The sequence below is a fragment of the Narcine bancroftii genome, chromosome 1 (assembly GCF_036971445.1).
Source record: "Narcine bancroftii isolate sNarBan1 chromosome 1, sNarBan1.hap1, whole genome shotgun sequence".
NCBI classification, from domain to species: Eukaryota; Metazoa; Chordata; class Chondrichthyes; order Torpediniformes; family Narcinidae; genus Narcine; species Narcine bancroftii.
In genome coordinates this window covers 491,439,165-491,460,597 of record NC_091469.1, presented here as the reverse complement: position 1 = coordinate 491,460,597, position 21,433 = coordinate 491,439,165, and the positions used below count along the sequence as shown (strand labels likewise).

The following is a 21,433-nucleotide window of genomic DNA, read 5'->3' as shown; positions in this document are numbered from 1 at the left end:
ATGAGAACACTACTCTTCGCTGAGCAAACTGGCTTTGGTCATTTCCTAAATTCGCAACTTTGACCAGACCTCACAAGTACCTTGCCTGCAGAAGCCTTGAAATCTCTGAGACTGATGATACCTGTATGCTTAAAGGAATGCAGTGGCAAAACCTAGACAGACGGGGGAAACGAGTGTTTGACTGGGCTATTCCCAGCAACAAATATGTGTGTCGGGAGGTGCAAGCAAGTGGTCAGCAAGCTGGGCTGCTAAATGTGGAGCTGAATACTCGGCACTGCTAGTCAGAGTGGCAGTGAGGTCATATTTGTTTAAGGCCAATGTCTTTGAGTTATCTAGGAAATTAGGACCTCAAAGGTTGTGCCATGCACTAGTGAGGGTGGAACCAGGAGGACAGGACCGTGAAGAAAGCGTTCCAGTGCCTCTACTTAGTTAGGTATGGCATTGAAAACTTGGCAAACCCACAGAGATGTAGTGGAAAGTGTGCTGACTGGCTGCATCACAGCCTGGTAGGGGGACTCCAATGCCTTTGAGCCCTGCAAAAGGTAGTGGACCCAGCACAGGACATCACGTATGAAACCCTCCCCACCATCGAGAACGTCTACGGGGAACGCTGCCGTCGGAGGGCAGCAGCAATCATCAAGGATCCACTCCACCCAGCACACACGCTCTGGTCTCAGCAAGGAGGTCTCGGTACCACAAGACTCGCCCCACCAGGTTCAGGAAAGGCTGCTAACCCTCCCCCATCAGACTCCTCAATGACAAACCCAACCAGAGACTCATTTAAGGACTCGTTCTTTGCTCATTATCTATTGCTGAATATTTTTTTTCTGTAATTGCACAGCAGTTTTTTAAACAATTCTTTCTTTCTTTGCATTTTTCCCTTTTGTATATGTACTGCGCCTTTGCTTGAGTACAGTTTTTAGTGGTAATTCTGTAGGGTTGTATGTGATGTCATGTATGTACACTGGCAATAAATCTGAACTTTGAGCACTCAGCTAAAGATAGGTTGTAGGATGGAGGGCTTCTTGGTGTTGGTCCTTGAGATCTCTGAGGACATGTGACCCAAACAAGAAAAACACTAGTCACAGCTGAACTGGAGGGGAATTGATCCCTAATAGCCTGAATATGCCTGAGATTTTCTGATCTTGGAAGCTAACCAGGCTCAGGCCTGGTCAATACTTGGAGGGGAGACTGCCTAGGAACACCAGGTCCTGTAAGTTTCTGTGAGCGACTCTGGACAAAGTGGCAACTCTCTATTTGCCTTACAGTAGACAAATGTTAAAGAACTTCATATGTGTTACATTCTAAATTTAGTATTATGTGACAAAAATGGAACCTTTATCTTGGAGGAGGTTTGCTGGTGCTGCTCGGGTTTGGAGGCGGATGGTGGGAAGTTAGGTTGGGGGGGGTGACTCAGTGAAAATGAACGGGCGGCTGTCGTGGAAGAGCAGCTAGAGACTGGGAGGATAAGCAGGCTAGTCTACTGAACTGCACTCACCTTAAGGGGCGAGTGTCCTGCTGGCATAAATCCATCTAGGGTGGGTGCGAGGGTCCCAGCAGGGTGAATTCATCTGGGATCCCGTCAAGTGAATACATCTGGGGTGGGGGTCTCTGCGGGGGAATCCATTATGAGATGGGGGTGAGGATCCCAACAGGTGAATCCATCCGGGTTAAAGTCTCTGTGGGTGAATCCATCTGGAGTGGGATATGGCCCCTGGGGGTGTGGGTCCCTATGGGCGAATCCATCCAGGGTGGGGGTCTCTGTGGGAGAATCCATCTGGAGTGGGGTGGGGGCCCCTGGGGGTGTGGATCCTCTGGGGGTGTGAATCCCTATGAGTGAATCCATCTGGGGAGAGAGTCCTGCCAGGTGAATCCATTCAGAGTGGGGATCTGTGGGATTGAATGCATCTGGGGTGAGGTCTGTGGGGGTGAATCCATCCAGGGTGAGGGGAAATCCATCTGGGGTGAGGGTACCAATGGGCGAATCCATTGGAGGTGGGGGTCTCATGGGTGAATCCATCCAGGGTGGGGGTCTCTGTCTCTTTGGGTGAATCCATCCAGGGGGAGGGGTCTCTATGGGTAAATCCATCCAGGTTGGGGGTCTCTGGGGGTGAATCCATCTGGGGTGAGGGGTCTCTGAGGGTGAATCCATCTAGGGTGAGGGTCCCACCAGGGTAATTCATCTGGGATGATCCAGGGTGAGGGTACCAGTGGGTGAATCCATCTGGGGTAAGCGTCTCATGGGTGAATCCAGCCAGACTGGGGTGAGGGTCCCTGGGGGGTGAATCCATCCAGGGAGGGGACCTTTGTGCGTGAATCCATTTAGGTGGAGTGAAGATCCCGGGAGATGAGGGTTCCTGGGGGCTGGGTCCCTGGAAAGGGGTGCTAGGGGGTGAAGACCCCTGGGTTTGAATCCAGCCAGGTGAGATGAAGTAACCAGGAGTGTGTGACCTCCTGCTGCCTTGTGTGGTGAGGGAAATCTGTCCAGAACTTGGTGTTACTGCAGGGGGAGTTTCCATCCGGGCCCAGGAAAGAGAATATATTCCATCCACAGCCCTTCAGGATAGTCTCCAGGCAGTCAGCTCCTTCTGGGAAAGAATTTGCTGTGGAAAATATGTGCCTTGTCCTTTGTCTCAGGAGAGCAGAAGTGTTTTCCACACCGCAAGTGTGAACTGTTTATGTGTAGACACCTGATCTTGTTTGCATTACACTTAGCACATTCCCAAGAGTGGAGCAGTGAGCTATTCGCATTGCGTTCTGGGATGCAGAACTCTGCCGCTCCAACGGCGGTGAGACGGTAATTGGTTTGATTATCCCCACAAATTCACAGCATTCGAGGTTCGGTCTTATCCGTTGGCAATGTCAGTAGGTGTGCTGGATTAGTCCACTCTATTTAAGTAATTTGCAATTTAATGTGATAAGCAGATGCTTTAATCCTTATTTTCAAAGTATGTTGTTATCTGAAGTGGTAGATTCAGCTTTTGATCACATTATTTGCAGTGTGCAAATGAAACCCAGTGTAGACAGTGAAAAGAGCAGAATCAGAATTTATTGTCATGAACCAGTCACAAAATTTGTTGTTTTGCGGCTCATTGCATATATTCTAAACCAGCTTACAGAAAAATAAATAAAAATAGTGCAAGAGAAAAGTCAAAATAAGTCAGTGTCTTGGGTTCATGGTTCATTCAGGAACCTGCTGGCAGAGGGGAAGAAGCTGTTCTTCTGCCGCTAAGTGCTCATGGCCTGGGTGGTGGGGGTCCTTGAGGATAAAGGCTGCTTTCTTCGTGTTGATATCCTTAATGGAGTGAAGACTGGCACCTGTGATGTTGCAGGCTGAGTTTTTTTAAAATTTAAATTTTAAAAATGTAGACATAGAGCACAGTAACAGGCCCTTTCAGCCCACAAGCCCATGCCACCCAATCACACCCAATTGACCTACAATCCCCAGTACGTTTTGGAGGGTGAGAGGAAACCGGGGTCCCCGTGGAAATCCCAAGCAGACACGGGGAGAATGTACAAACTTCTTACAGACAGTGCTAGATTCGAACCACCGTGCCGATCACTGGCGCTGTAACAGCGTTGTGCTAACTGTGCCACCCAAGTTAACAGCCCTTTGGAGTATTTTCTTGTCCTGAGTGTTGGCCCCTTCATTCCAGACAGTGATCTAACCAGGCAGGATGTGGGGCAGAGCCTTTCTCAGCAATGATTATGGTCTACCTTCCTCATCTGCAGCAATTGCTCCTTATCGGGATCTGTGCACCTCAGCTACAGAGCGTATATGGCTCATTGCCTTCCTAATAGCTTGATCCACCAGCCCACAACACAGGCAAGGGGGGTGTAGAGGGAAGTGTAAGATGAAATTGCACATTTCTCACAGTTGACGAGGTGGAAAGCTGAAAACCAGAAAAGTAAAATGAATTGTATGAGCAGGGCAAAGAAGGGCTGAATTTTCTGACTGGTCACTCTAGAGCTGATAGGATGTTCTTCAAGTGCAATTATCTGATTAGCAAGACATGGGACTCAACATCCCACTGTGCAATTGGATCCTAGATTTCTTCACCTTTAGTTCACAATTAGTAAAGATTGGTAAAAACTTCCCCTCCACAATTTCCATCAGTACCGGAGCACCATGTTCTTACCTCCTGCTCTACTCACTTTACACCTATGACTGTGAGGCTTGGTACAAAAATAACAAATTCACGGTTGTGGGTTGTATAAAAAGGGGTGATGAGTCAGCCTACAGGATGGAGATTGAAAACTTGACTGAATGATGCATCAACAACAACCTCGCACTCAATGTCACCAAGAGCTGCTTGTTGACTTCAGGAAGGGAAAGCCAGAGGTGTATGATCCAGTGATCATTGGGAGATGAGAGGAGGAGTGGGTGAGGAGATTTAAATTCTTGGGACTCAGTATCTTGGGGGATCACTCCTGGACCTAAAATACTAATGGCCTCGTGAAGAAAGCCCGACATCACCTCTACTTCCTCAGGAGTTTGCAGAAGTTTGGTATGACATCATAAACCCTGGGAAATTTCTTCAGAGGTCTGGTATGGGGCCACCAATACCTCAAGCCATAAAGCCCTGCAAAAGGTAATGGATCCAGTCCAGGACATCAAAGGCCAAACCCTCCCCATCATTGAGAACATCTACAGGGAATGTGGCCATTGGAGAGCTGCAGCAACCATCAAAGACCCACGCTACCCAGCACACATTCTGTTCTCTCTGCTGCCATCAGGAAAGAGGTATTGGTGCCACCAGACTCACACCACCAGGTTCAGGAACAGCTGCTCCCCCTCCACCATCAGACTCCTCAATGACAAACTCAGTCAGGGGCTCATCTAAGGACTCTTGTGCACTTTATTTTTTTCTCTCTGTATTGCACAGTTTGTTTACTTGTGTACGTGGTGTACAGTTTTTATTTTGCACTACAGGATACCAGTAAGTGGTAATTCTGCCGTGCCTGCAGGAAGAAGAACCTCAGGGTTGTATGTGATGTCAAGTATGTACTCTGACAATAAATTGTAAGTCTGTCTTAGACTTCCTAGAACTGGTTCTTTTTGGCGAGCTCTTCGGGGTTGAGACTGACTCACTCCCATTCTAGTCCTAATGAGGCCATGTTGGAGCTACAGCCTTTTCCACAGGTTGGGCAGGTAGTAGCTGATGAAGAGATAGAATGGCTGGATTGTGAGGTGGGCCTCTCCTTCCACCACTAACAAGCTCCTGACCCATGATCTCTGGTTCTCAGTTCCATCCTGAATACTACTCCTCCACAGAGTGGTCCTGTCCAGGGATTCCCAGCATCAGTGGGAAGGCTTTGAGCCCATTGGTGAATCTTTCTTCCATCTGCCTGAGACTCTCTTCCTGCAACAGAGCTCAGAAAAGTGTCTGTTTTGCGATTTTGGTGGAGAGCATACAAGCAATGTGGCCAGCCCAGTGCAGCTAGAGTCTCAATGTTCGGGTGTTGGCTTGAGAGAGGAAGCTGATGTTGGATTCGTTTAGAATCAATTGAAGCTCTTGGACTGTACTCCTTGAAGTTCAGAAGAATGAGGGCAAACATCACAGAAGTATTTTGAATGTTGAAAGGACTGGATGGAGTAGATGTGGCAAAGCTCCCATGGTAGGGGAGTCAAGAACAAGAGGGGATGTCAGGATTGAAATGCACCCATGTAGTTTATATACTTTTTAAAAATATTTTTCTGTATGTTTACTTGTATACAAATGAATTACTATGCAATTGTCAATTTTTTATGTATGCTTGTTTGTTAAACTTTATAAGAATATTTTAAAAACAAAGAAACCGAGGAAAGTCTTTAGCCAGAGAGTGGTCTTTGCCCTCAGTCAGCTCCAAGAAAAGTGCAGAGAACAAAACAAAGGACTCTACATCACCTTTGTTGACCTCACCAAAGCCTTCGACACCGTGAGTAGAAAAGGGCTTTGACAAATACTAGAGCGCCTCGGATGCACCCCCAAGTTCCTCAACGTGGTTATCCAACTGCACGAAAACCAACAAGGTCGGGTCAGATACAACAATGAGCTCTCTGAACCATTAACAATGGCGTGAAACAAGGCTGCATTCTCGCACCAACCCTCTTTTCAATCTTCTTCAGCATGATGCTGAACCAAGCCATGAAAGACCTCAACAATGAAAACGCTGTTTACATCCGGTACCGCACGGATGGCGGTCTCTTCAATCTGAGGCGCCTGCAAGCTCACACCAAGACACAAGAGCAACTTGTCCGTGAACTACTCTTTGCAGACGATGCCGCTTTAGTTGCCCATTCAGAGCCAGCTCTTCAGCACTTGACGTCCTTTTGCGGAAACTGCCAAAATGTTTGGCCTGGAAGTCAGCCTGAAGAAAACGGAGGTCCTCCATCAGCCAGCTCCCCACCATGACTACCAGCCCCCCCCACATCTCCATCGGGCACACAAAACTCAAAACGGTCAACCAGTTTACCTATCTCGGCTGCACCATTTCATCGGATGCAAGGATAGACAACGAGATAGACAACAGACTCGCCAAGGCAAATAGCGCCTTTGGAAGACTACACAGAGTCTGGAAAAACAACCAATTGAAAAATCTCACCAAGATTAGTGTATACAGAGCCGTTGTCATACCCACACACCTATTCGGCTCTGAATCATGGGTCCTTTACCGGCATCACCTACGGCTCCTAGAACGCTTCCACCAGTATTGTCTCCGCTCCATCCTCAACATTCATTGGAGCGACTTCATCTCCAACATCGAAGTACTCGAGATGGCAGAGGCCGACAACATCGAATCCACGCTGCTGAAGATCCAACTGTGCTGGGTAGGTCACGTCTCCAGAATGGAGGACCATCGCCTTCCCAAGATCGTGTTATATGGCGAGCTCTCCACTGGCCACCGAGACAGAGGTGCACCAAAGAAGAAGTACAAGGACTGCATAAAGAAAGCTCTTGGTGCCTGCCACATTGACCACTGCCAGTGGGCTGATATCGCCTCAAACCGTGCATCTTGGCGCCTCACAGTTCGGCGGGTAGCAACCTCCTTTGAAGAAGACTGCAGAGCCCACCTCACTGTCAAAAGACAAAGGAGGAAAAACCCAACACCCAACCCCAACCCACCAATTTTCCCTTCCAACCGCTGCAACCGTGTCTGCCTGTCCCACATCGGACTTGTCAGCCACAAACAAGCCTGCAGCTGATGTGGACTTTACCCCTCCATAAATCTTCATCTGCGAAGCCAAGCCAAGATGGATGGTGGACCACTGGAATTTTTAAAAACAGAAACCGAGGAAAGTCTTTAGCCAGAGAGTGGTGGACCCTCTGGAATTTTTAAAAAGAGAAACCGAGGAAAGTCTTTAGCCAGAGAGTGGTGGACCCCCTGGAATTTTTAAAAAGAGAAACCGAGGAAAGTCTTTAGCCAGAGAGTGGTGGACCGTCTGGAATTTTTAAAAAGAGAAACCGAGGAAAGTCTTTAGCCAGAGAGTGGTGGACCGTCTGGAATTTTTAAAAAGAGAAACCGAGGAAAGTCTTTAGCCAGAGAGTGGTGGACCGTCTGGAATTTTTAAAAAGAGAAACCGAGGAAAGTCTTTAGCCAGAGAGTGGTGGACCCCCTGGAATTTTTAAAAAGAGAAACCGAGGAAAGTTTTTAGCCAGAGAGTGGTGGACCCTCTGGAATTTCCTGCACATGGTAGCGCAGGAATTCTTACCAAGTCCGGATTGGTTAGAAAGCTTAAGATCAAGTTTCCATGACGTGTCATGTGCACCAAGTACAGTGAAGAGGTTTGTTTTGAGTGCCATCCAGTAACTCTATCCAACACAGTGAGGAGAATATAGTTCCAGTTTAGGTCACATCCAAATGTAGTGACCAAGTGTGTTTCACAAGCAGTCCAGTTAGACATCTTATACATAGTACAGTAAGTGAGGCACAGTGTAGAGTGCAGGGTCAAAATCAGTTGGTGCAGAGCATTATTTTACATATGTGGGCTTCATCCAGATTTATTGTCAGAATACATACAAGATGCCTTGTTCCTGTGAGCCAGGCAGAATTTCTACTTACCAGCAGTGCAAAAAACTGTCCTTGAAAAGATACAAATATAAAAGAGAGAAATGTAACTAAGTGCAAACAAACTGTGCAATTCAGAAAACAAATCTTCAATAAGAGATAATGTGCAAAATCAGAGCCCTTAAATGAGCCCTTGATTGAGTTTGTTGTTGAGGAGTATGATGGCGGAAGGGGAGCAGCTGTTCCTGAACTGATGGAGATTGTGGAGGACAGATTCTTACCAATCCTCACTGATTGTGGTCTGGAGGTGAGGGGGGTTGTTGAGTCCCAGGTCTTGGAGCTTGCTGATCAGTTCTCAGAGGATGATGGCATTGAATACCAAACTTTAGTCGATGAAGGCATCTGATAACAGCAGGAACAAAATTGTTCTTGAATCTGTGGGTGAGTGACCTCACACGCGTGAATCTTTTCCTCATGGGAGGGAGGTGAAGAGTAGGGTTTCTGTGGAAGAGCAGTTTGAATGGAGTATGTGCTCCACAACTAATAGTTGTGCTGGTGTGAGGTTCATTCTGTTGTCGTTCCAAAGCCTACTGCTGGCACACTGGCCTGATGGAATTTTGTGATCTGTCTGGGGTGATCTATCATAACTGACCACTGCCCTTCATCCTTGTGAAAGCTTTAACAGATTCAGAAATGAGCGGCTCCCCCTTTCTGCCTGACGCCGTCCTGCAATGTGGAGTGTTTGATGTCGAGGTTCCCTGAAGTGGTTGCTGGGAGAGTTTCCAATGACACTGTCGATTCCAGCACTAGATCACTGGATCTGTGCTGACTTGGTGGTTTGTGGGCCAACCTCCAGGGATCTGGACACAGAATCTGCCCAGTGGCCACAGGTGGGATTTAAATGAATGGATCTGGAATGTTAACCCCAGTTTCACAATGGGTTCAAAATCGTTCAGTTCACTTGTGCCAATCAGGATATGAAATTGAGTTTGACGCGAACCCCACTGATGTTCTAGACTTACTGAAATGGCCTGGAGTTCACAGGTCAGGTCGAATTAGGATGGGGATCCTATGAATGATGTTGCGGAGATCAGCGTCAGTGATCCCTCCGCCTCCCCACTTGAGCAGGCCAGGGATTGGAGCTGGTTACCCCAAGCCCACTGGATTTGGGCAGTGTATCGCAATGGGCTGGCAGCTAGGAGTTCAAAAGTGTATGTAACAGAGCATCATGGTACATTAGAACCACAAAACATTATAGCACAAAAATAAACCCTTCTTGTCTGAGTCAATCGATTTTTCTGCCCTGTCCCACTGACCTGGACCTAGTTCATATCCCTCTCATCCATGTACCTGTCCAAATTCTTCTTAAATGTTATAATTGGGAGGACGTCACGTGATGACATAGGGAACACAGCGCACCCTTGCAACTCCTGGGGATTTTAATTTCATAAAGTACTAATTAAGTAAAGTCTTTATTATTAAAGTTATTTTAAAGATCATCTAAAGAGTCAACAAATGAGAATAAAATGCCACTGAGAAAAGAAAAAAACTAAAAACTACTCCGAAAAGAAAAAACGTGAACTGAGGAAGAGAAAGAACCTGGCCCTACCTTCTCAGCGAAGCTGGCCGCCGGAGTTTCTCCTGGAGCCACTGGAGAGGGACCGTCTCACGGAGTCGTCCCTGCAGCTCTCTGCAAAGATGGCACCGTCAGGAAAAGTTTGTCTGCACTGCGCGTGCGCGACGTGGATGAAAAAATAGAAGGATAAAAATCTTCACCCTTTTTAAAGGGCCAGTCCAGTGCTCCAGTTGTGGAAGAAGAAGACGACCTACCTGGTATAGAAGATCATTCTAATGATTCTCCAAGTGAAGAGGAAGATAAAGCACAGAACAAGAAGAATTTAAAGGCAAGGCAAAGTTTTTTTAAGAAAAAAATGGATAAAATTGAGACTAAAATTGATTAACTTGCAAATGCAATGGAAAATAATTTTAAATTTTTAACTGGAGAAATGCAACAAGCTAAAATTGACTTGACCAAATCAATAAATAACGTTTCACAAAGGGTTGATAAATTAGAAGAAAGAACTCAAGATGACTGTGAAGAAGTTTTGCAGAAAGAATAAATGTTAATGAGGATTCTGTTACTGCATTGGTTTCTGTGAAGGAAATATTATTGGAGAAGGTCAATATTTTGGAAAATTATAGTGGAAGGAATAATCTTAAAATTATTGGAATGTCTGGAGGCAAAGAAGGCCAAGATGTAATTCGTTTTCTAAGATTGGATACCCAAAGTATTTGGACGAGAAAATGTCGAAAAGAGGATTTTGATTGAGCTCGCTGACCAAAACTGGGACCAAATCTGAGATCTCAGTCCATGCTGATCAGATTTCTAAATTATCAAGATAGAGAGAAGATGCTTGGTTTGGCAATGAGAAGAGCTAAAGAACATGGACCTTTGAACTACGAGGGTGATAAGGTCTTTTTTTTAACCCAGATTTGAATCAAACTCTTTTGAAGAGAAGGAAAGAGTTTAATCCGGTAAAAAAGCTTTATATAATCAAGGTTACAGATGCATACTGTGATACCTGACTACATTGAAAGTATTTGATCTGCCAGATCAGCATAATGTCTACTTCACCATTTATATTCAGGCTGAAGATTTTGTTAAAAGACTTGCCCAAGGCTCGATTACCACAAGAGGACTTGTTGAAATAACTTAAATGTTACAATTGAACCCACATTCGCTACTTCAACTGGCAGCTCGTTCCACACTCTCTGTGTGAAGAAGATCCCCCTCATGTTCTCCCCTAAACCTTTCCCCTTTCACCCTTAACCCATATCCTCTGGTTTGGATCTCATCTACCCTCAATGGAAAAAGCCTATCTACATTTACTCTGTCTGTACCCCTCATAATTTTAAAAACCTTATCAAATCTCCCCTCGTTCTGCTACGCTCCAGGGAAAAAAATCGTAACCTGTTCAACCTTTCCCTGAAACTCAGTTCCTGAAGTCCCAGCAACATCCCAATAAATCTTCTCTGCCCTCTTTCTATCTTATTGATATCTTTCCTGTAGTTCGCTGACCATAACTGCACACAATTCTCCACATTTGGCCTCACCAATGTCTTGTACAAGTTTACCATAACAACCCAACTCCTGTACTCAATTCTTTAATTTATGAAGGTCATTATTCCAAAAGTTCTCTTTGCAACCCTGTGACGCCACTTTTTAAAAAAAAAAATTATTTTTCACACTATAAACCACATTGATCAAGATACATACATTTTCCTTTTCAAAATATATACAGTGTCATTCCCCCCCCTCCCTCTTCCCATCCCACCCTCCCTACCTCCCCTCCCACCCTCCCTACCTCCCCTCCCACCCTCCCTACCTCCCCTCCCACCCTGCCTACCTCCCCTCCCATTCATTTAAAGTTCAGAATCTAAGATACATTAAACCCGTCAAACAATGTTGTCACTCAATAAAAATAAACAAGAAATTCCACTGAGTCAGTTCTTTTCATTCTCTTCTCCTTCTGTCATTTTAGGTGGTAGATGTCCCCGGTAGGTTTTCTCTATTGTGTTTCATGTATGGCTCCCATATTTGTTCAAATATTGTAATATTATTTCTTAAATTATATGTTATTTTTTTCTAATGGAATATATTTATTCATTTCTATATACCATTGTTGTATTCTCAAGTTATCTTCTAATTTCCAGGCTGACATAATATGTTTTTTTGCTACAGCTAGGGCTATCCTAACAAATCTTTTTTGTGCACCATCCAAATCAAGTCCAAATTCTTTGATTTTTTTGTTACTTAGGAGAAAGATCTCTGGGTTTTTTGGTATATTGCTTTTTGTGATTTTATTTAATATCTGGTTTAGATCTTCCCAAAATTTTTTCACTTTCTCACGTGTCCAGATTGCTTGAATTGTTGTTCCCATTTCCTTTTTACAGCGAAAACATTTGTCAGATACTGTTGGGTCCCATTTATTTAACTTTTGAGGTGTAATATATAGCCTGTGTATCCAGTTATATTGTATCATACGTAACCTCGTATTTATTGTATTTCTCATCGTTCCAGAACATAACTTCTCCCATGTTTCCTTCTTTATCTTTATGTTTAGATCTTGTTCCCATTTTTGTTTAGTTTTACCATTTGTTTCCTCATTCTCCTTTTCTTGTAGTTTGATGTACATGTTTGTTATAAATCTTTTGATTATCATTGTGTCTGTAATCACATATTCAAAGTTACTTCCCTCTGGTAAACTCAGCCTGCTTCCTAATTTGTCCTTCAAGTAGGATTTCAGTTGGTAGTATGCCAACATTGTATCGTGAGTTATATTATATTTATCCTTCATTTGTTCAAAGGATAATAATTTATTTCCCGAAAAGCAATTTTCTATTCTTTTGATCCCTTTTTTCTCCCATTCTCTAAAGGAAAGGTTATCTATTGTAAAAGGGATTAGCTGATTTTGCATCAGTATTAGTTTTGGTAATTGGTAATTTGTTTTATTCCTTTCTACATGAATCTTCTTCCAAATATTGAGCAGATGATGTAATACTGGAGAATTCCTATGTTGTACCAATTTTTCATCCCATTTATATAATATATGTTCGGGTATCTTCTCCCCTATTTTATCTAGTTCTAATCTAGTCCAATCTGGCTTTTCCCTTCTTTGATAAAAATCTGATAGGTATCTTAATTGTGTGGCTCTATAATAATTTTTAAAGTTTGGCAGTTGTAAGCCTCCTTGTTTATACCATTCTGTTAATTTATCTAGTGCTATCCTCGGTTTCCCCCCTTTCCATAAAAATTTCCTTATTATTTTCTTTAACTCCTTGAAGAATTTCTCTGTCAAGTGTATTGGCAATGCCTGAAATAGGTATTGTATCCTTGGGAAAATGTTCATTTTAATACAGTTTATCCTTCCTATTAGTGTTAGTTGTAAGTCTTTCCAATGCTCTAAGTCGTCCTGTAATTTTTTTCATTAGTGGATAATAATTGAGTTTATATAGATGGCCGATGTTTTTATTTATTTGTATCCCTTGGTATCAGATTGCTTGCATTTGCCATCTGAATGGTGATTCTTTCTTAAATTTTGAGAAATCCGCATTATTCATTGGCATTGCTTCACTTTTATTTGCATTAATCTTGTATCCCGACACTTCTCCATATTCCTCAATTTCTTATGTAATTCTTTTATTGATATTTCTGGTGCTGTTAAGTATACTATAACGTCATCTGCAAATAAACTGATTTTATATTCCTTGTCTTTTATTTTTATCCCTTTTATTTTATTTTCTGTTCTTATCAGTTGTGCTAGTTGTTCTATGGCTGACGCGAACAATAAGGGCGATAGTGGGCATCCCTGCCTTGTTGATCTGCTTAAGTTAAATTCTTTTGATATATATCCATTTACTGTCACTTTCGCCAATGACCCCTTATATAATGCTTTAATCCAATTAATATACTTCTCTGGTAAGCTGAATTTTTGTAGTACTTTGAATAAATAATTCCATTCTACTCTGTCAAAGGCTTTCTCTGCGTCTAAAGCAACCGCTACTGTTGGAGCTTTATTTCCTTCTACTGCATGAATTAAGTTAATAAATTTACAAATATTGTCTGTTGTTCATCTTTTTTTAATAAATCCAGTTTGGTCTAGATTTACTATTTTTGGTACATAGTCGGCTAATCTGTTTGCTAATAGTTTAGCTGAACCAAGCCATGAAAGACCCCAACAATGAAGACGCTGTTTACATCCGGTACCGCACGGATGGCAGTCTCTTCAATCTGAGGCGCCTGCAAGCTCACACCAAGACACAAGAGAAACTTGTCTGTGAACTACTCTTTGCAGATGATGCCGCTTTAGTTGCCCATTCAGAGCCAGCTCTTCAGCGCTTGACGTCCTGCTTTGCGGAAACTGCCAAAATGTTTGGCCTGGAAGTCAGCCTGAAGAAAACTGAGGTCCTCCATCAGCCAGCTCCCCACCATGACTACCAGCCCCCCCACATCTCCATCGGGCACACAAAACTCAAAACGGTCAACCAGTTTACCTATCTCGGCTGCACCATTTCATCAGATGCAAGGATCGACAATGAGATAGACAACAGACTCGCCAAGGCAAATAGCGCCTTTGGAAGACTACACAAAAGAGTCTGGAAAAACAACCAACTGAAAAACCTCACAAAGATAAGCGTATACAGAGCCGTTGTCATACCCACACTCCTGTTCGGCTCCGAATCATGGGTCCTCTACCGGCACCACCTACGGCTCCTAGAACGCTTCCACCAGCGTTGTCTCCGCTCCATCCTCAACATCCATGACTACCAGCCCCCCCACATCTCCATCGGGCACACAAAACTCAAAACGGTCAACCAGTTTACCTATCTTGGCTGCACCATTTCATCAGATGCAAGGATCGACAATGAGATAGACAACAGACTCGCCAAGGCAAATAGCGCCTTTGGAAGACTACACAAAAGAGTCTGGAAAAACAACCAACTGAAAAACCTCACAAAGATAAGCGTATACAGAGCCGTTGTCATACCCACACTCCTGTTCGGCTCCGAATCATGGGTCCTCTACCGGCACCACCTACGGCTCCTAGAACGCTTCCACCAGCGTTGTCTCCGCTCCATCCTCAACATCCATTGGAGCGCTCACACCCCTAACGTCGAGGTACTCGAGATGGCAGAGGTCGACAGCATCGAGTCCACGCTGCTGAAGATCCAGCTGCGCTGGATGGGTCACGTCTCCAGAATGGAGGACCATCGCCTTCCCAAGATCGTATTATATGGCGAGCTCTCCACTGGCCACCGTGACAGAGGTGCACCAAAGAAAAGGTACAAGGACTGCCTAAAGAAATCTCTTGGTGCCTGCCACATTGACCACCGCCAGTGGGCTGATAACGCCTCAAACCGTGCATCTTGGCGCCTCACAGTTTGGCGGGCAGCAGCCTCCTTTGAAGAAGACCGCAGAGCCCACCTCACTGACAAAAGGCAAAGGAGGAAAAACCCAACACCCAACCCCAACCAACCAATTTTCCCTTGCAACCGCTGCAATCGTGTCTGCCTGTCCCGCATCGGACTGGTCAGCCACAAACGAGCCTGCAGCTGACGTGGACTTTTTTACCCCCTCCATAAATCTTCGTCCGCGAAGCCAAGCCAAAGAGCTATTATATAATCTGTGTTAAGTAAAGATATTGGTCTATATGACGCTGGTGTGAGTGGATCTTTCCCTGTCTTTGGTATTACTGTAATTATCGCTGTTTTGCATGAATCTGGTAAGCTTTGTGTTTTATCAATCTGGTTGATTACTTCCAGGAGGGGAGGAATTAATAAATCTTTAAATGTTTTATAGAATTCTATTGGGAATCCATCCTCTCTTGGTGTTTTATTATTTGGTAGTTTTTTTTATTATCTCTTGTATTTCTACTATTTCAAATGATTCTGTTAATTTATTTTGTTCCTTTGTTTGTAATTTCGGTAGTTCAATTTTAGTTAAAAATTCATCTATTTTGTCTTCTTTCCCTTCGTTTTCAGTTTGGTATAATTGTTCGTAGAATTCTCTGAAGTTTTCATTAATCTCCGTTGGATTATATGTGATTTGTTTGTCTTTTTTCCTTGATCCCAATACCATTCTCTTAGTTTGTTCTGTCTTAAGCTGCCATGCTAGAATTTTGTGCGTTTTTTCTCTTAGCTCATAATACTTCTGCTTTGTCTTCATTATGTTCTTCTCCACCTTATATGTTTGTAGTGTTTTATATTTTATTTTTTTATCTGCCAATTCTCTTTTAGTTGTGTCTTCCTTAATTGCTAATTATTTTTCTATATTTGCTATTTCCCTTTCCAACTGCTCTGTTTCCTGATTGTAGTCCTTCTTCATCTTGGTTACATAACTTATTATTTGCCCTCTGATGAACGCTTTCATTGCGTCCCATAGTATAAACTTATCTTTCACTGATTCCGCATTTATTTCAAAGCACATTTTAATTTGTCGTTCAATGGATTCTCTAAAATCCTGCCTTTTAAGTAGCATGGAGTTTAATCTCCATCTATACATTCTTGGAGGGATGTCCTCTAACTCTATTGCCAATATCAGGGGTGAGTGGTCCGATAATATTCTAGCTTTATATTCTGTTTTCTTAACTCTGTCTTGCATGTGAGCTGATAAAAGGAATAGGTCTATTCTTGAGTATGTTTTATGTCTACCCAAATAATATGAATATTCCTTTTCCTTTGGGTGTTGTTTCGTCCATATATCCAAAAGTTGCATTTCTTGCATCAATTTAATTATAAATTTGGTTACTTTGTTCTTTCTGTTAATTTTTTTTCCCAGTTTTATCCATGTTTGAATCCAAATTAAGGTTGAAATCCCCTCCTATTAGTATGTTCCCTTGCGTGTCTGCTATCTTCAAAAAAATATCTTGCATAAATTTTTGATCTTCTTCGTTAGGTGAATATACATTGAGTAAATTCCAAAACTCCGAATATATCTGACATTTTATCATTACATATCTCCCTGCTGGATCTATTATTTCCTCTTCTATTTTAATTGGTACATTTTTACTGATTAATATAGCTACTCCTCTAGCTTTTGAATTATACGACGCTGCTGTTACATGTCCTATCCAATCTCTCTTTAATTTCTTGTGCTCCACTTCAGTTTAGTGTGTTTCTTGCACGAATGCTGTATCAATTTTTTCTTTTTTCAGTAAATTTAGCAGTTTCTTCCTTTTGATTTGGTTATGCATTCCATTAATATTTAAAGTCATATAGTTCAACATAGCCATTTCATACTTTGTTTATCTTTCCTTTCCGTTTCCTCATCATCACTTTTCCTTCTTATCCATTTCTGTTTTCTTTTTTTAAGCACATTATAAGACAACATTTCTAAAACATAAAATATTTCCATTACTCTCCAATCTAAAAATCCTTTAACCCCATTATCCCCTCCCCTTCCTGAGTTGCCCTTTGTCCCTTGTCGGGCAACCACATCTCTCCTCTCCATTTGGATTTGCGAAATCACTCGCAAACATCAACTGATTTTGCAGTGACCGTAATTCTTCCCCACCCAGCCCCCCCCAGAAAAGATTTTAATCTTCATTTATAACAAAGGTCACACTCTTAATTCCCTCCTTACTTCCTCTCTTCCCTTACTTTCTCTTATTAATTCTTATCTAAAAATTTTCTTTTAAATACACATACACACATGTACACACATATATACACACACACACACACACACACACACACACACACACACACACACACACACACACACATATATATATATATATATATACACACATACATATAGTTTGTGGTCATTTTTGCTCTCGTTACATGTCTTCATCTCTCTGTCTGTTTTGTAGTTGTTCTGCAAATTTTCGTGCTTCCTCCGGATCCGAGAATAGTCTGTTTTGCTGCCCTGGAATAACTATTTTAAGTACCGCTGGGTACTTTAGCATAAATTTATATCCTTTTTTCCATAGGATCGCTTTTGCTGTATTAAACTCCTTCCTCCTCTTCAGGAGTTCAAAACTTATATCTGGATAGAAAAAAATTTTTTGACCTTTGTATTCCAGTGGCTTTTTGTCTTCTCTTATTTTCTTCATTGCTTTCTCCAATATATTTTCTCTTGTTGTATATCTTAGGAGCCCTTTCCTGCTCACGGTGTCGAGGCTTTGGTGAGGTCAACAAAGGTGATGTAGAGTCCTTTGTTTTGTTCTCTGCACTTTTCTTGGAGCTGTCTGAGGGCAAAGACCATGTCAGTAGTTCCTCTGTTTGCGTGAAAGCCGCACTGTGATTCTGGGAGAATATTCTCGGCGACACTAGGTATTATTCTATTTAGGAGAATCCTAGCGAAGATTTTGCCTGCAATGGAGAGCAACGTGATTCCCCTGTAGTTTGAGCAGTCTGATTTCTCGCCTTTGTTTTTGTACAGGGTGATGATGGTGGCATCACGAAGATCCTGAGGCAGTTTACCTTGGTCCCAACAAAGCTTGAAAAACTCATGCAGTTTGGCATGCAGAGTTTTGCCGCCAGCCTTCCAGACTTCTGGGGGGATTCCATCCATACCTGCTGCTTTGCCACTTTTCAGTTGTTCGATTGCCTTATATGTCTCATCCAGGGTGGGAACCTTCGACACCGTGAGCAGGAAAGGGCTTTGTCAAATACTAGAGCGCATCGGATGTCCCCCAAAGTTCCTCAACATGATTATCCAACTGCACGAAAACCAACAAGGTCGGGTCAGATACAGCAATGAGCTCTCTGAACCCTTCTCCATTAACAATGGCGTGAAGCAAGGCTAAGTTCTCGCACCAACCCTCTTTTCAATCTTCTTCAGCATGATGCTGAACCAAGCCATGAAAGACCCCAACAATGAAGACGCTGTTTACATCCGGTACCGCACGGATGGCAGTCTCTTCAATCTGAGGCGCCTGCAAGCTCACACCAAGACACAAGAGAAACTTGTCCGAGAACTACTCTTTGCAGATGATGCCGCTTTAGTTGCCCATTCAGAGCCAGCTCTTCAGCGCTTGACGTCCTGCTTTGCGGAAACTGCCAAAATGTTTGGCCTGGAAGTCAGCCTGAAGAAAACTGAGGTCCTCCATCAGCCAGCTCCCCACCATGATTACCAGCCCCCCACATCTCCATCGGGCACACAAAACTCAAAACGGTCAACCAGTTTACCTATCTCGGCTGCACCATTTCATCAGATGCAAGGATCGACAATGAGATAGACAACAGACTCGCCAAGGCAAATAGTGCCTTTGGAAGACTACACAAAAGAGTCTGGAAAAACAACCAACTGAAAAACCTCACAAAGATAAGCGTATACAGAGCCGTTGTCATACCCACACTCCTGTTCGGCTCCGAATCATGGGTCCTCTACCGGCACCACCTACGGCTCCTAGAACGCTTCCACCAGCGTTGTCTCCGCTCCATCCTCAACATCCATTGGAGCGCTTACACCCCTAACGTCGAAGTATTCGAGATGGCAGAGGTCGACAGCATCGAGTCCACGCTGCTGAAGATCCAGCTGCGCTGGATGGGTCACGTCTCCAGAATGGAGGACCATCGCCTTCCCAAGATCATGTTATATGGCGAGCTCTCCACCGGCCACCGTGACAGAGGTGCACCAAAGAAAAGGTACAAGGACTGCCTAAAGAAATCTCTTGGTGCCTGCCACATTGACCACCGCCAGTGGGCTGATAACGCCTCAAACCGTGCATCTTGGCGCCTCACAGTTTGGCGGGCAGCAACCTCCTTTGAAGAAGACCGCAGAGCCCACCTCACTGACAAAAGGCAAAGGAGGAAAAACCCAACACCCAACCCCAACCAACCAATTTTCCCTTGCAACCACTGCAATCGTGTCTGCCTGTCCCGCATCGGACTTGTCAGCCACAAACGAGCCTGCAGCTGACGTGGACTTTTTACCCCCCTCCATAAATCTTCGTCCGCGAAGCCAAGCCAATGATATCTTAGGAATTTTACTAAAATGGATCTTGGTTTTTGTTGTGGTTGTGGTTTAGGGGCTAATGTTCTGTGTGCCCTTTCTATTTCCATTTCTTCCTGTAATTCTGGTCTTCCTAGGACCCTGGGGATCCAATCTTTTATAAATTCTCTCATATTCTTGCCTTCTTCATCTTCCTTAAGGCTTACTATCTTTATATTATTTCTTCTATTATAATTTTCCATTATATCTATCTTCTGAGCTAACAGCTCTTGTGTCTCTTGAATTTTTTTATTAGATTCTTCTAATTTATTTTTTAAGTCCTCAACTTCCACTTCTATCGCTGTTTCTCATTCTTCCACCTTGTCCACTCTTTTTCCTATATCTGACATGACCATCTCTAATCTATTCATTTTTTTTCTGTATTTTTTATTCTTCTTTTTATTTCACTAAATTCTTGTGATTGCCATTCTTTTATTGATTCCATGTATTCTTTAAAAAAAATATATCCATGTACTTGCCCTTCCCTTCTTCTTCCATTTCTCTGTGTTCTTCCTCTTCTTCTTCCTCTGGTTTGGTCATCTGTTGTTTCTTTGATTTCCTTTTACTCTCTTCTTTCTTGCTCTCGTTGTTTTCTATGTTCTCTTCTTGCTGCTGTGCTGTGGCTGTCATTCTCAGCTGTGGAGATCGACTCCTCAGCTGGTCCCCCCTCCCGTTAGTGTTTTTTTTGTCTTGCACGGTTGCGCACTTTTGCTTGGCTCTGCGAGCCATTTTTGTAGTCCCGAGCTCGGGACTTCGACTGACCCGAGGGAGCGGGCTTCTCTCTCCACAGCAGGCCTCCTCGGACAGGTAAGGCCTTCACCTTCTTCTTCCGATGTCTTTTCTTCTCTTCTTCCCGTTGCTTTCGACTTTTCTTTCTTCGTTGCCATTTTCTTCCCACCTTTACTTTCACGTTATTTTAATTTTCGTGTTTGTGCCTTTGCGTTTTCTCTGTTTTTTTTAAACTTTTCCGGAGAGGGCTGGAATTCCCGACCGGCCACTACTCCATCACGTGACTCCTCCGGTGACGCCACTTTCAGGGAATTCTGTATCTGTATTCCCAGGTCCCTCAGTTCTACCCCACTTCTCAGTGCCCGACCATTCACTGTGAACGTCCTTTCTTGGTTTGTCCTTCCAAAATGCAGCACCTCACACTTGTCAGGTTTAAATTAGTCGGCCATTTTTCAGCCCATTTTTCCAGCTGGTCCAGGTCCCTCTGGAAACAGTAGAAAGTTGATCTTTATTTCATGCCATTTTGATAATGTTCATCTGTTTGTTTGATATAGTTCTGCTTGAGTCATTCAAAGTATTTTTTTCCAAACCTACTGGGTCGTGATGCTGGGGTTGTTTGTTTTAGATTCTAATACATTAAGTGGGCATGTTTGTGTACTAAGCTAATATTTGGCTAATTAAAAACCACAAAGTAGTTTGTTCCTTTATTTACTGTCGTCTTCACCTTGCCCACTTCCTTATTGACAGCCTGTAAACAGAAATCCCTGCAATGAATGGCCATGATCTCTGAGTAAAGACAGCTATTGTAGCCTAAATCCTTGGAGGTGCTGGCACATTGGAGGAGCAGGGTAGCTGCTGGGCATGTGGAAACACTGCCATGGCACTGGACAATGTGCGGGGCGCTGGACAAAATGGTGACTCTCTGTCTGCTTTATTGTAGGCAAAAGTTAAAGAATTTCATGTATGTTACATTCTTCTTCTTCTTTGGCTTGGCTTCACGGACGAAGATTTATGAAGGGGGTAAATGTCCACGTCAGCTGCAGGCTCATTTATGGCTGACAAGTCTGATGCGGGACAGGCAGACACAGTTGCAGCGGTTGCAGGGGAAAATTTGTTGGTTGGGGTTGGGTGTTGGGTTTTTCCTCCTTTGTCTTTTGTCAGTGAGGTGGGCTCTGCGGTCTTCTTCAAAGGAGGTTGCTGCCCGCCGAACTGTGA

The 21,433-nt window shown here is 43.5% G+C and overlaps 1 protein-coding gene across 3 annotated transcripts in view; it reads left to right on the top strand.

Moving 5' to 3' along the window:
* The window catches only part of ppp1r16a (protein phosphatase 1, regulatory subunit 16A), a 143,139-nt gene that overhangs the window by 14,505 nt on the left and 107,201 nt on the right, over positions 1 to 21,433 (top strand). Inside the window, exon 1 of one of the 3 annotated variants that reach the window (XM_069915139.1) lies at positions 8,235 to 8,430. The exons of the other annotated variants lie outside the window; for them this stretch is intronic. The gene's annotated coding sequence lies outside the window, so the exon portion shown is untranslated. Of the gene's footprint in view, positions 1 to 8,234; positions 8,431 to 21,433 lie in introns of those variants that run through there. 3 annotated transcript variants of the gene reach the window in all.